Source organism: Equus asinus, chromosome 9 (assembly GCF_041296235.1).
Source record: "Equus asinus isolate D_3611 breed Donkey chromosome 9, EquAss-T2T_v2, whole genome shotgun sequence".
NCBI classification, from domain to species: Eukaryota; Metazoa; Chordata; class Mammalia; order Perissodactyla; family Equidae; genus Equus; species Equus asinus.
In genome coordinates this window covers 95,251,553-95,263,482 of record NC_091798.1, presented here as the reverse complement: position 1 = coordinate 95,263,482, position 11,930 = coordinate 95,251,553, and the positions used below count along the sequence as shown (strand labels likewise).

General features: G+C 49.2%; 1 long non-coding RNA gene across 1 annotated transcript in view; it reads left to right on the top strand.

Annotated features, from left to right (window-relative positions):
* Positions 1-2,227: 2,227 nt before the first annotated feature.
* The window catches only part of LOC123289067 (uncharacterized), a 56,597-nt gene continuing 46,894 nt past the window's right edge, over positions 2,228-11,930 (top strand). The window contains exon 1 of the long non-coding RNA XR_011506074.1: positions 2,228-2,521. This is a non-coding gene — a long non-coding RNA (uncharacterized lncRNA). The remainder of the gene's footprint in view (positions 2,522-11,930) is intronic.

Genomic DNA, 11,930 nt, shown 5'->3' with positions numbered 1-11,930 from the left:
GGGAGACCACAGTCGGGGAGATGTTTGAGGGGCATGTGGGTAGCTCAGGTTTGGACGTGGGAGGTTGGAGACATTCAAATGCAGATGTGGAGTAGGTAGCTAGATATGTGGATCTGGGGTTCAGGAGTGAGGCTGGGCGGGGTTGTTGGTCACAATATTGAAACTTTTTATCTAATAGCAACACCTGTCTCTCCATTTATTGAAAATTTCTCTTACATGCTTGCCTCAATTTTTATAGCATACACAGAACAACCTGCTTATAAAGAACACACCACACCGTGAGTATGTGTGCACGTGGGCACAGAGAGCCACATACTCTGGGCCTAAGTCTGAAGTGTTTATTGGTATATTTTCCTCCAAACATCCTTCTTTTTTACCATTTCTCCCGTCTTGCTCCCGCCAAGTCTCTGACTATCCAAAGGAGCCATTAGGCATTTGCTGTGTGTAGATTTTTGCCTAAGGTCATCTCTGCTTCTGGGAAATGTAAACAGAAGACACTATTTAAAGTTTGGTATCCAGGCCATTTTTAAAAGTTTTGGTTCTGAGTAGCCAAAAATATAATAAATGTCCACAACATTTAAGAAAGGGATTGGAAGAGGGTGAAAGTTGATCAACCTCTTTTCCAACACTAGTCAATGCCCCTAAAGCGGGTTTCCCTTCTTGCATCAACGTTGATGTGGCTGTTTTGACGTAGGCGTCTTGACCCAGGATGTTTCGGTGCCCACTGAAGCAAACGGAAAAGGATCCAGCGATCACACTTCCACTTCCGTGCGTTTATCCCGCAGATACACTTGCGCAGATGCGTGATGAATTCTGCGCCAGCTTATTCATTGCAACACCATCTGTAATAATAACAGGCTGGAAGCAACGCCAACACTCATCAGCAGAGGGCCGGTGAATCACAGCACAGCCATACAACAGATACCACGCAACTATAAAAAAGAGTGTGCCGAACAGTGTATACAGTACGCTACATTTTGCTTAAAAAGGTGGTGGTGGGTGATAATATATAGACTAAGCAAGTCTAGGAATTCACAAGAAGATGATGATAGTGGTTACCTGGATGGTAGAAAACAGGTAGAGAGAATACAGGGGTGGTGAGACTTTCCACTATAGACTTTTTAATTAAAAAAAAATTTAAACCGTAAGAATGCATTGCGTAAGTTTTTTTTAAAAAAATGCCCATGTCATACATACCACAGATATCTTCCCCTCCTCTCAGACCCCCTACCTCCTGCCCAGCTCAACTCCAGCCTGAATAGCTTCTCTGAGCCTTGAGTGATCGTGGAGGGAAACCTGTTTGCCTACTGTCTTGGTGATTCGAAACGTGATGCGGTTGTGAAGAATTTCTAGTTCAAAGTGCCAACTTTTTCTCCCACCAGTTCAACAGAGATGTGAAAAATGAAACTAACTTGCTCCCCAGATTAAGAAAGCTCTCAGGGTTTGGTACAGCCTTTCATCCATTCATGCTCATTCACTCAACCAACCAGCAGACATTTACTCAGACCCGTCCTGTGCTGGCCTCTTCGCTGGATTTGGACAGATTGTGCCGGTCATGAGTGAGGAGGACTGATGGTGGTGTCCCCAGCTTGGGGCTGGGCGTCGGCTGGGAGGATGCTGCAGGCCAGAGTCTGGACCGGGGGCAGAAAGAGGGGGACAGGAATGACATGCTCTCTGGATGCCCCCACTCCCCCTGAGGCAGGGAGGACTGTCTGTCTTGCCACCACTGTGAGGCTCTGAGAGGAACAGTTCATCAGTTCATGTGACCTTGCGGGAACCCTATTCTCTGTTGTCTGAAATGGACTTCACCTTCAAAGACATCAGAAGCAGAAAAAGAACCCCACCCAGGCAGGATAGCAGCAGCGGCTTCTGTTTTTTCAGAGGACGTAATGCTGACTGCCAGTTCTCATTGCCTAGTGACTTTCTGGCTCCATTTATTTTGTTGTGTTGTACGCTTTCAGCTCTGAGGTACGTTAAGGCAATAAACTGAAAAGGCCCCACTTTGCTGTTCACTAGTTTGAACCAATAACTCCCAGAGCTGGGGGATGGGGGAGCTGCCCAGGACACAGGCAGGATCTTTGTTTTCTGTTTTTTATTGGCAGGTCTTCTCAGGGATCCTACAGCTGCAAAAAGAGTCTTGGAAATTTCAGAAGTAAAACAATGAAGTAATTCCAGCCTCTTGGGTCTTTTGTTACACCAGAGAGACTTTTCTCTGTGATCGAGGAAGTTGTCTCATGCACAGGAAAATTTGATCTCAGCTTATTCTAATTTTGGTACATTACTGTCTCAGAGCTGAGGCCTGAGTTCCTACCATTAGTAAAATCACTCTTTGGGGGTGATTCTGGCCCCAATTAAAATATATTTGGGGGTACTACCTGGCCTGTTGTTCATTACTGACATCTGGTCAAGATGCTTCCTGGAACCAGCCAAGTGGTACAGGAGAGGACAGTACAGAGCGGGTGAGACGCAGAGCGTGCACGCTGACGAGGACAGGAAGCCACAGTCGGAGCCCAGGCTGCAGGTTAGGTGGGAGGCTGAATGGGGTGGGCAAGGATTCTGAACCATGGGGTGGGGGGCGAGCACTGAGCTGGGAGAGGAACAGAGGGTGCATAGAACAGAAAAAGGTGAGAGGGAGGGTGGTGGGAGAGGACCCAAGGCAAATCTCACTTATTTCCCAATCTTGTTGGGGACTGACCCTGCTCAGTATTTGGCGTAGGAGAGTCTGCATCACAAGCTTCATACACGCTTTCACGTTGCTTCCTCTATTGCAAATTCCTCATCGAGATCTCCTACAGAGACTTGTTTCCTTGGCTGACTTGTATTGTCATCGGAGATCTTTGGATATTGAAGTAATTGGAAACTGCAAGTAAGAACACACTTAATATTCTTGAGGCACAGTGCAATCTTAGCGATGCTCCCTTATTGGAGAAGTCACGTGGGTCATCCTGTCACATCTCGGTGCTGCTCAGCTGCTCTGTGACTAAGGATTTTGGCTGTAGTTATCGCTGGAGAGCTCAAAACTTAGCAATTAATTTCTGTGACTCGATATTGCAGTGTTATTCCATGTGTGTAAACACCATGTGTTCCTGTTTGCAGAAGGAGTGATCTTTCCCTTTAACAAAGGGCTCGCTCACGACAGCCAGGACAAGTGCAAGGTGTCATTTGAGAACGGCGACCTTGGCTTTTATCTTGAAATTGTCATTTTCACTTTTACATCAAGGTTAGAACACGGTGACAACTTTTGATTTGTATCACAAGAACATTTAAACATGTATTTCTGCTGTGCAAAATTGTATGCTACACAGACAGCAAGTCCACCCATCCGTGCCTCCACCCATCCGTGCAGCAGACGCTCACTGAGCCACTTGCCTCTGGTGCTGGGCATTTGGAATGTAGTGATGGGTGAGCACAGACCAGTTCCAGCCCTCAAAAAGCTTATGGTCAGTGGGGGAGACAGACGCCAGTCAAATAAACACAGAAATACCATTGTTTCAAATTATGGTAAGTGCTATGAAAAATAGGCACGCAGTTGTATGAAAGCATTTAATCAGGAAAGAGATGTTTCATCTGAGAAGTGAAGAATGAATAGGAGTTAACCAGGCGAAAGGGCTGGGGGAGGAGTGGGGGAGGGAGGGTGCAAAGAACATTCCAGACGTAAAGGAATTTGGAAACTGAAAGACCAGTGCTTGCAGAGAGCAAGTCTTCATGTGTGACTTTGCCTGTGCCGTTGAACTGGGTTGTGTTTTACATTTTTTATTTGAAAAATGAAGGTTCTGATGCTGGCTCCCTATCATGATAAATAGCAACCGTCCCATAATTAACGAAAAATCGAGCAGCCCTTTGGAGTCCTAAAATGAAAGATGCTGTAATGGCATAAACTCTGCCAAAAGCTACAGCCAAGGGGGAAAAAAAGCAATAACTTGGCTGTCTCCTCCACTTGAGGCACGCAAGCAGATAATGAGAGTCCTCTAATTATCGTTTGCTCTGTGATGAAATCGGAGTTGAAGTTTTCTGCAAATCAGAACTCGATTCCTCTAGAGAGGAACTGTGAGCCTCTTTGCTGGTCCCCTCCGGCTGGATGGGATGAGTTGGCAGGCCCAGGCTGGGGAGTCCGCTGTATTCCAGCATACGGGCAAAGAGTTTGCTCTTTAAAAGGTAGTGGTTCAGGAAACCAAAACAGTTCACTCCCATTAGCTTGTTTACAAAGAATCGGCTTTCTTTTTAGGCTGAGGTTTATCTGAATAGACGTTTCTGATCACTTGCGTGCTGTATACTGGGCTAACCTGATTTTGCCAGGAATCCACTTGGAAGGCAGGTGAGTGGCGGGCCCGTGAGAATCCAGGAGGAGACTCTGGGCTCCCCTCCTGTGAACTGCAGATTGTCACCCCCAGCTCGGGGCCTGCTCGATTTGGGGCCAGGTGAGCAAGTAGTGAAAATGAGCCCCAGCGCAAATGCTCATTTTGATGTAGAAACAGGTCTGCATTTCACCAAGAAGGAGCTTCTAGAGCAGAAAAGAGGCTGAACTCGTTGGCAGAGCCCAGCCTTCTGCTGTGATGGGGCCAGCAGGGCCCCCAGGAGGCGGAGGGCGGTGTCAGTCCCCTCCTGCCCCTGCCAAGGAGTGCTCAGGCCGTGCAGCAGCTCCCTTGGTGCCCATCTGGACTGTGCTCCCTCCTGAAAGGCAGCTCTGCACAGCCTTCCCTGCCCTCTGGGGTCACTGCCATCCCTGCCTTTAGATGGCCCTCCCTCACTCCAAACTGACCGTTCATTGTCTGGACCCCATTTGCCTGTGGCCAGAACCCCGGCCTTAAAGGCATGTTCAGACCCCACACATTCTTTTCCCCTCTCTCAGCTCCCCTCCATTCCTGCCCAGGTGGACCTACCGCATCCCCTGGGGTAGCACCCGGCCATCTCCCACTTTTTTCCGTTGGGCCTTCATCCCGCTGGGTGAGCCCCGCCTGCTGCGCTTGTCCATGCTGCTGGTTGGGTCGGGTCACTCTCTCTCTCCCCCAGCACTTAGATTCCTGGAGGAAGGATCAGGAAGAAGGAAGCCCACTTCAGCCTCCAGCTAAGAGGTGTTCTCTATCCAGCTAGGACCAACTTTTGTGCCGGGGTATCACAGCTTGCCCAGCCATGGATAATGGGGCACTCCATTTTTATCTGTCTAGTGGTGTTTGTGTTGGCGGTTCATCTGGCAGGCCCCCGGAGGGAGGAGGGTGAGTGGCAGCCTGAGTTCCAGCTCTGTAACCGCACAGTTAGGAACGGTTCCACTGAAAACACAATTTGGAGTCTGATAATCAGGAATGCTGCTTTCCATCTGGTGGTTCTCACGCTCTGGCAACTGTGGCAGAGGAGAGGCTACGTGTTCAAGTCCATTCCCACGTGTCTCCTTCCGGGCACACGGGAAATTACAGTTCCAACTCCCTTAAGTTTGGGGGGGCTCCTGCCTCGTCTGTGACGTACTCCCGCCTGGCTGAGGCCGTGAACGACTCCTCGATGATGCTCTGGCTTCTCCTCCTCTGCTACAGGGACGACAGGGGCCCCATGCCCCCAGAGGATGCGGCTACAAGATAGTGGGGCTCTGTCAGCCCAGAACCCCAAGTCTTGCTGGTCCCCTCTGACCCTGGGTTTTCAGGGGCTAAATGGAGGATAGTAAATCCTCTACTGCTAGGCTTTGCTTTAAAGCAAAAGGAGAGGAAAAGAGAATATGTTTGTTTCAGACACATCTGCTTAATTCTGTGTAGATGGTCGAATTTTCTTAACTCGGACTCGACGTGACAAATGCCTGAAGCTCTTCTGTCAGAGGGTTTAGCATCTGTAGAGTCATGGGTAATCTCATCAAAGACATTTTAATGATTGAAACGATGCATTGAGCCAGGTAATAGCTAGAAATCCTGCCCGCCTGCTTTCCTCACTAGTGTAGAAAGAGCCCTGTCGCTCCTGAACAATAACCTGTTCTCCAGTTAGTCCACCCCCTGTCGTCGCACGGGAAGCTTGGGGGGGTTTATAACCACAGAAAATGGAAAGAGAAGGCTTCCGTAATTTTCTCAGCTTAGGGCGGCCGCATCCAAACACCACAGGCTGGGGGCTTCAACACCAGACATTTGTTTTCTCCCAGTTCTGGGGGCTGCAAGTCCAAGATCAAGGTGCTGTCGGGGTCGGTGTCTGGTGAGGCATCTCCTCCTGGCTGTAGATGGCTGCCTTCTCTGCGTCCTCACGCGGCTTTACCTCTGTGCACGTGCGGAGAGAGATCCTAGTGTCTCTTCCTCCTACAACAACATCTGTCTGCCCTATCGGATGAAGGCTCCACCCCATGACCTTGTTTATCCTTGATAACCTCCTTATTGGCCCAATCTCCAGACATAGTCACCTTGGGGTGAGGGCTCCAACGTATGCCTTTTGGGAGGATGCCACTCAGTCCGTAAGAGAACTATTTGCATAACCAATCTTCAGTAATTAGGTTGTCTTCTGCCACTTCCGTGGATTTAGAAGCAGTGCATGATGTGGGGACACTGAGGAGGACAAGAGGAATGGCAGTGGCTGGGAACAACCCGCACTCATTAGGGGTGTGGGCCTCTCCTGTATGAGGGAGGTGTCCCCTCTGAAAAGGTCTTCCGGGATTGCCCACATGCTCCCCAAGTATGGAGGGAGATGACAGCCCCCTCCCACCATCTGTTGCCCACGCTGCAGTCAGGTGAAATCTAAAATGCAGATGTAAGAAGTTTACTCCCCAGCCTGAAACCCTTCCATGACTTCCCACTGCCCTCAGGATAAAACACAAAGTCTTCAATATAGCTTGCCCACCATGAGGTCTTCCACACCCAGCATAATGCAAGACACATAGCGCAAGCCCACAAATGCTCACTGAGCAAAAAATGATGGAACCAGCACCAGCCTCCAGTATGGGGCTTCCCCTGCTGGCTCTGAGATTAGCAGGCAGCTTGACAACATTGGGCAGAGGCCCTGAACCCCAAGTGGTCTGAGCCTGGGCTCGTAGCTAGTCAACTGACAATCTGCAAGTAGATAGTCTGATAGAAGCCTGGAGTCTGGCTCCATTCAGAAATGTATAGATAGGTGGGGTCCATTCATTGCAAGAGGCTGGCAAGCCATGGCCGATGGGTCTCATTGCAGATCAGATTTACAAGGGCGACTAGGGAACTTAACACCTATGCATACTGAGCCCTTCTCTGCCCATGAGATATAACTAACCCAGGCACCACCACTCACCTGGTTAAAATACCCACTTGTAAGCACAATTCAAAGGACATAACCTCTAAGATGATGGCAGATGTCACCGTGGTACCGCCTGCGACTTTCTCCTTCAGATTTATTTCTGAAAAATAGCATTAAAAATGTTATGGGCTTAAGATTAAAAGAAAAACCTGAGAGCTTCTTGCCCGAAATACCATCTTTGAGATTTACATTGGGAGACAAAGCTTCTCTCTTTTAAAGACATTTGTAGGATCTGCTTTGTCCCAGCTACTTAAATCCCTTTGGATGGCTCTTCTCATGTAGGAGTGGAGCTGAGGTGCGGATTAAGTCTGATTTGGCACTGATGGAAATGACATCCTGTGGAAATCCTGTGCATAAGGGAGGAGAAAATGTCCCTCCGTGGGATGCTGGAGGCCGGCAGCCATCCCTAATGTTGCGTGTAACCCTGGCCATCAAGCTCATCCTGCCTCCTCTCAGTTTGACTGAAAGGTTGTCATGAGGCTCCTTCTCAAGACGTTGACAGTACTGCTTCTATTCTCCTGCTCACATCCGGGCGTGTGCCCCTGCTCCTTCCGGTGCCTCCTTCCTCTCAGGTAGCTGATCCCAGGCCGTGGGCATGCGGTTTTCTCTTCCGGTCCTATCCCCTCGGCCGCCTTGGGCTCTGTCTGCTACTCAGCTGTGCTGCCCAAGGGTGCTCTTCCCTCTTGTTTCTGTTACTTTCACTATTTACTTTTGTTTCTGTAAATTCTCAAACTTCCTTTTCACGGGTAACTCCTCAGCCCTTTGCAGATGCCTCTCTCGCTTATTCAGAACTGAAGGAGATGCTCACAGCAGCGTTGGCCCCATCTTGGAGGAACAGGGAGAAGGGCGTCCAGGCCACAGGAGGGAAAATCCATGAGGCCCAGTCGGCAGTAGCAGACCCAGGCGTGGGACACAGGGGCAGCCTCATTCCAACCATTTACTTGTTTTTTCTCCCTCAAATCACTCTGAAGTTTGCAATTTTGGTACAACTCCCGTCTCCTATGAGTTCTCCACTTCTAAAGCTATGTGAGATCCGGGGCCCGTGTATAAGTCCAATCAGCTGGCGGAACCTGACGCTCTCGGCTTAGACTTCTGATGTGCGTGTTCATTCCAGATATGGAATAATTGTTCCTGCCCTTCCTTCTTTTTCCCAACCTGATCCATTCTTTTCCCAAGTCAAGTTCGGGTGTAACTCCCGCCTCCCCCATGATGTTGTCTGCAGGTACTGTAACCTGCATGGATCTCTTTCTTCTTAAGGTCAGCGACTGATCTAGAATTTCATTATTCTTTTCTGTTTTCTTGGGGATGACGTAATCTCTCCTATTTCCTTGAGGACAGGGACCATGCCTTCCTCTACTTTGGACTTTTCTGTAATAAATAGAACAGATCTAGGCAATTAGGTATTCAGTGAATACAGTCATCCCCCAGCTTCGGCGGGGGGTTGGTTCCAGGACCCCTCCCCCCATAGGAAATCTGCTGACGCTCAAGCCTCTTAGCTGGCAGACCCTCAGCGGATGTCTGCTGGTTCTGCATCCGCGGATTCAACCAACCGCGGATTGTAAACATAGTACCCCGTCTGGTGGCTGAACCTATGGACGCAGAACCGCAGATAGGGAGGGCCGACTGCAAGTTTGCGCTCTTTGTCCTGGCAGTTGAAATATAAAAGGGCTAGTTGAAAAATGTGATAAAAGCTCCAGCAGCTGCAGGGTTTATGAGCCGGATTGATCTGTCTGGTCCTGACGTCTCAGACGCTCCATTTGCATGTCTGTTCCCCATTAGAGAAGACATTAAATCATGGTGATTGTTTCGACCTGTGTTCATTGGAGCTTTAAAAAGCAGAATTCAGGATGAACTTGGTCCATATTTGGTTAACATGCAGATTCTCAGGTCCCATCCCAGACCATCCAAGGCTTGAGATGACCTCTCCAGGTAATCTTAATGTGGTTAGAGTTAAACAAACACTGTTCTGTGGGATTTTCCTTGCTGAATAAAACGATATGATTATGACCTGATTTCAAAGCATCTTCCCAGACAATCTTAAACGGAGGACTCAGGAAGATTAGGTATCTAGGTCACCCAGATGTTTTATTCTGAAATGTGTAATGCATCTCATTGCTAGCCCCGGCTCATTTATCTGGTCCCATGACTCTTCAGCTCCTAGCACCTTTTGGGCGCATCACACTGAGTAAGTGTTCGAATCTTTAAACCAACATCATCATCCGCAGAGTAGGTGTGCAGAGTCGCACGGGACGGCTTCGGAAGTGCTCAAGTGCGATTTCAGTCTGGCTGAGAAGCTTCTTGGATTTTCCAAGGTACTTTCTGTTTGATTTTTCCTCTCTCTCAGATGGAAAGATCACCAAGACCTGCCTCTTTCTGCAGCTGTTGGACAGAGCTGATTAGGGTTGGCGTGGGTCTGTAGCTTATTAGCCCCCTTGGGTTTAATAGCTGCAAAGGTCTGGGCAGACCAGCTACCGTCACAGGGTCAGAGTGTGAATGGCAGCTGGTCAAGAAAGATAAATATGACAAGATGGAGAACAAAGCAGGGTTATTATTACAAGAAGTGTCACCCAGATAATAATGGAACTTAACCAATGAAAAATCACTTCAATCATGACCTGGCCCAAAAGGAAAATAACCCTTACACTTCCAGAATTTATTGCAGCACTGTGATTGTTTAGCCATTAAAATGTCACTTGCAGAATGAAATAGTTGGGGATGCTGACTTCAAAATGAAATAGTTTTTCAATTCTTCTCAAAATATTTCAAGCATTATTGGAAGACCAGTTTAGGTCTCTGGAGAAACAATTATGACTTAGGGCCCTTTTGAAATGCAGAGCCACCTCTCTTTCCCAATTTTTCTCTCTCTCTCTGTCTCACTCTCTCCCAAGCTCATGAATAATTTTCATCGGAATCATTTGAGGAACCATGCTAATGGGCACTTGAATTTCCAGCTCTGCACCCAATGCCACTCACTACTGCTGACAGTACCTCTCTGCTGTGGCTCCATGTGGAAAGACGCCCTTACTCCAGGAAGACGAGCTCCGTGAGCTTTTGGAGTTCCTTCTTCCATTTTATGGCCCTCCTGCTTCTTGAGATACAATACTGCAGATGTTCAAAACAAAATGTCACATGGCTTGCAGCCTCCACTGTGCAGTCTCATTCAACTTTCATTAAAATGCCATGACAGTGCAGAAAATGTGGAAATTTACAATGATGACCACAAAGAACACTGATGGAACAAATGGCAGGATCCTGGAGGAGCTCTTCTTATTAGATACAAAGCAAAGGGGCGGACTTAAGGACTGCCTGTGGCACACCCAGGTTTCAGCTCACGGAAGAGCCACAACTGAAGACTGTAGGGAGACAATACATTCTCGACTCTCCACTGCCTTAGCCGGAGACGCGAGGCTGTACCCCAGAAAGCAGCGTCATTGCCTTACCTTGCAGGGGATGGTCCAGTTAGTGGCCAGACTATGCGTTTGCCATCGCTTCTCCAGCCCACTACCTGATTTTTCTGCACACGTAAGAGAGACAACATGGACAGCAACGAGAAGGAATTAGGGATGTGTGTTGACTAGAGATTGTCTGTTTTGGTGGTTGCAGCGTCTTATTGTAGCTTGAGTTCCCCCAGAAGCAGACACTGAGAGAATAAAGCAAATCATTTATTTTTTGGAGATGATCCCAGGAATTTGTGGTAGGGGAGTAAGGGACACAGGGAAGAGAGGGAGGCACATCAAGGTTCTTATCAAGCAAGTAGCCCTTGAAGGGACTGGAAGTTAATCCCTCTGGGGAACTCTGAGTGCGCCCCTAAAACACAGGGCTCAGAGTCGTCCCACCTAAGAGGTGAGGGAGCAGGGATGTTTGCACCGGTCCCCATCAGTTATCAGTTAAGGTGGCTCCGGGGGACGTGGTGCAATTTCCCTGGCACCTCCAGGTGCTGTGCGCAGGAGTAGAGTTGCCCTGGAGGCCAGAGAAAACCCGCAGGTGCTGACAGGTGGAAGGCTGTGCGCTCTGAAGCACTAAGGGTGAGGGCTGTGGGCAGGCCCCCGACAGCATCTGCTGCCATCCAGACTCTGCACCACTCACAACCCCGTGCCCGGGTTAGCTCTCTCTGTCCTGCCACTGATTCTTCAAGGTCACACAGATAAAGAAAAAGAACCAACGACAGGAAGATGGGTGGGCCAAGGTCTCGCTGCTGCTGCTGAGTGGTCCCAAGACATCCATCCGTCGCCTCCTTCTCTTCCAGCCTTTGCAAAGGCCTGCCCCCTTGGCCAGCGTTTCTGCAGGCTGAGGCTGCTTACCTGGTGAAGCAACCTGGGCATTTATCTCTGAGGGGGTCTAAGTCCAGGATGTGATCGATTTCTTCCATGCACCCTCTGTGGCCTGCTGGTTCTGATAACACCCAACGTGTAAAGACAGTGCTGGTTGCACAGTCACTTGAGGTACCATGCTCAGGTGTGCAGTCACGCCGTGGGCCCAGAAACGTTCAGGAGCTGCTTTCTGAGCAGTGGAGAGCTCTCTGCTCCAGACGGCTGAGCTTGCTCCAGACCTCCAGGGTCTGCCTTGTGCTTCTCCTATGGAGGTTTGTCAGTGTACAGTCTAGCGCCATGGGACCCTCGGGGTCCTGGAGCCTAATGCTGGGGCTGCCTGTGCCACACGTGGACCTGCTGCAGAGCTCTCTCTTGCTCCAGGCCCTCTGG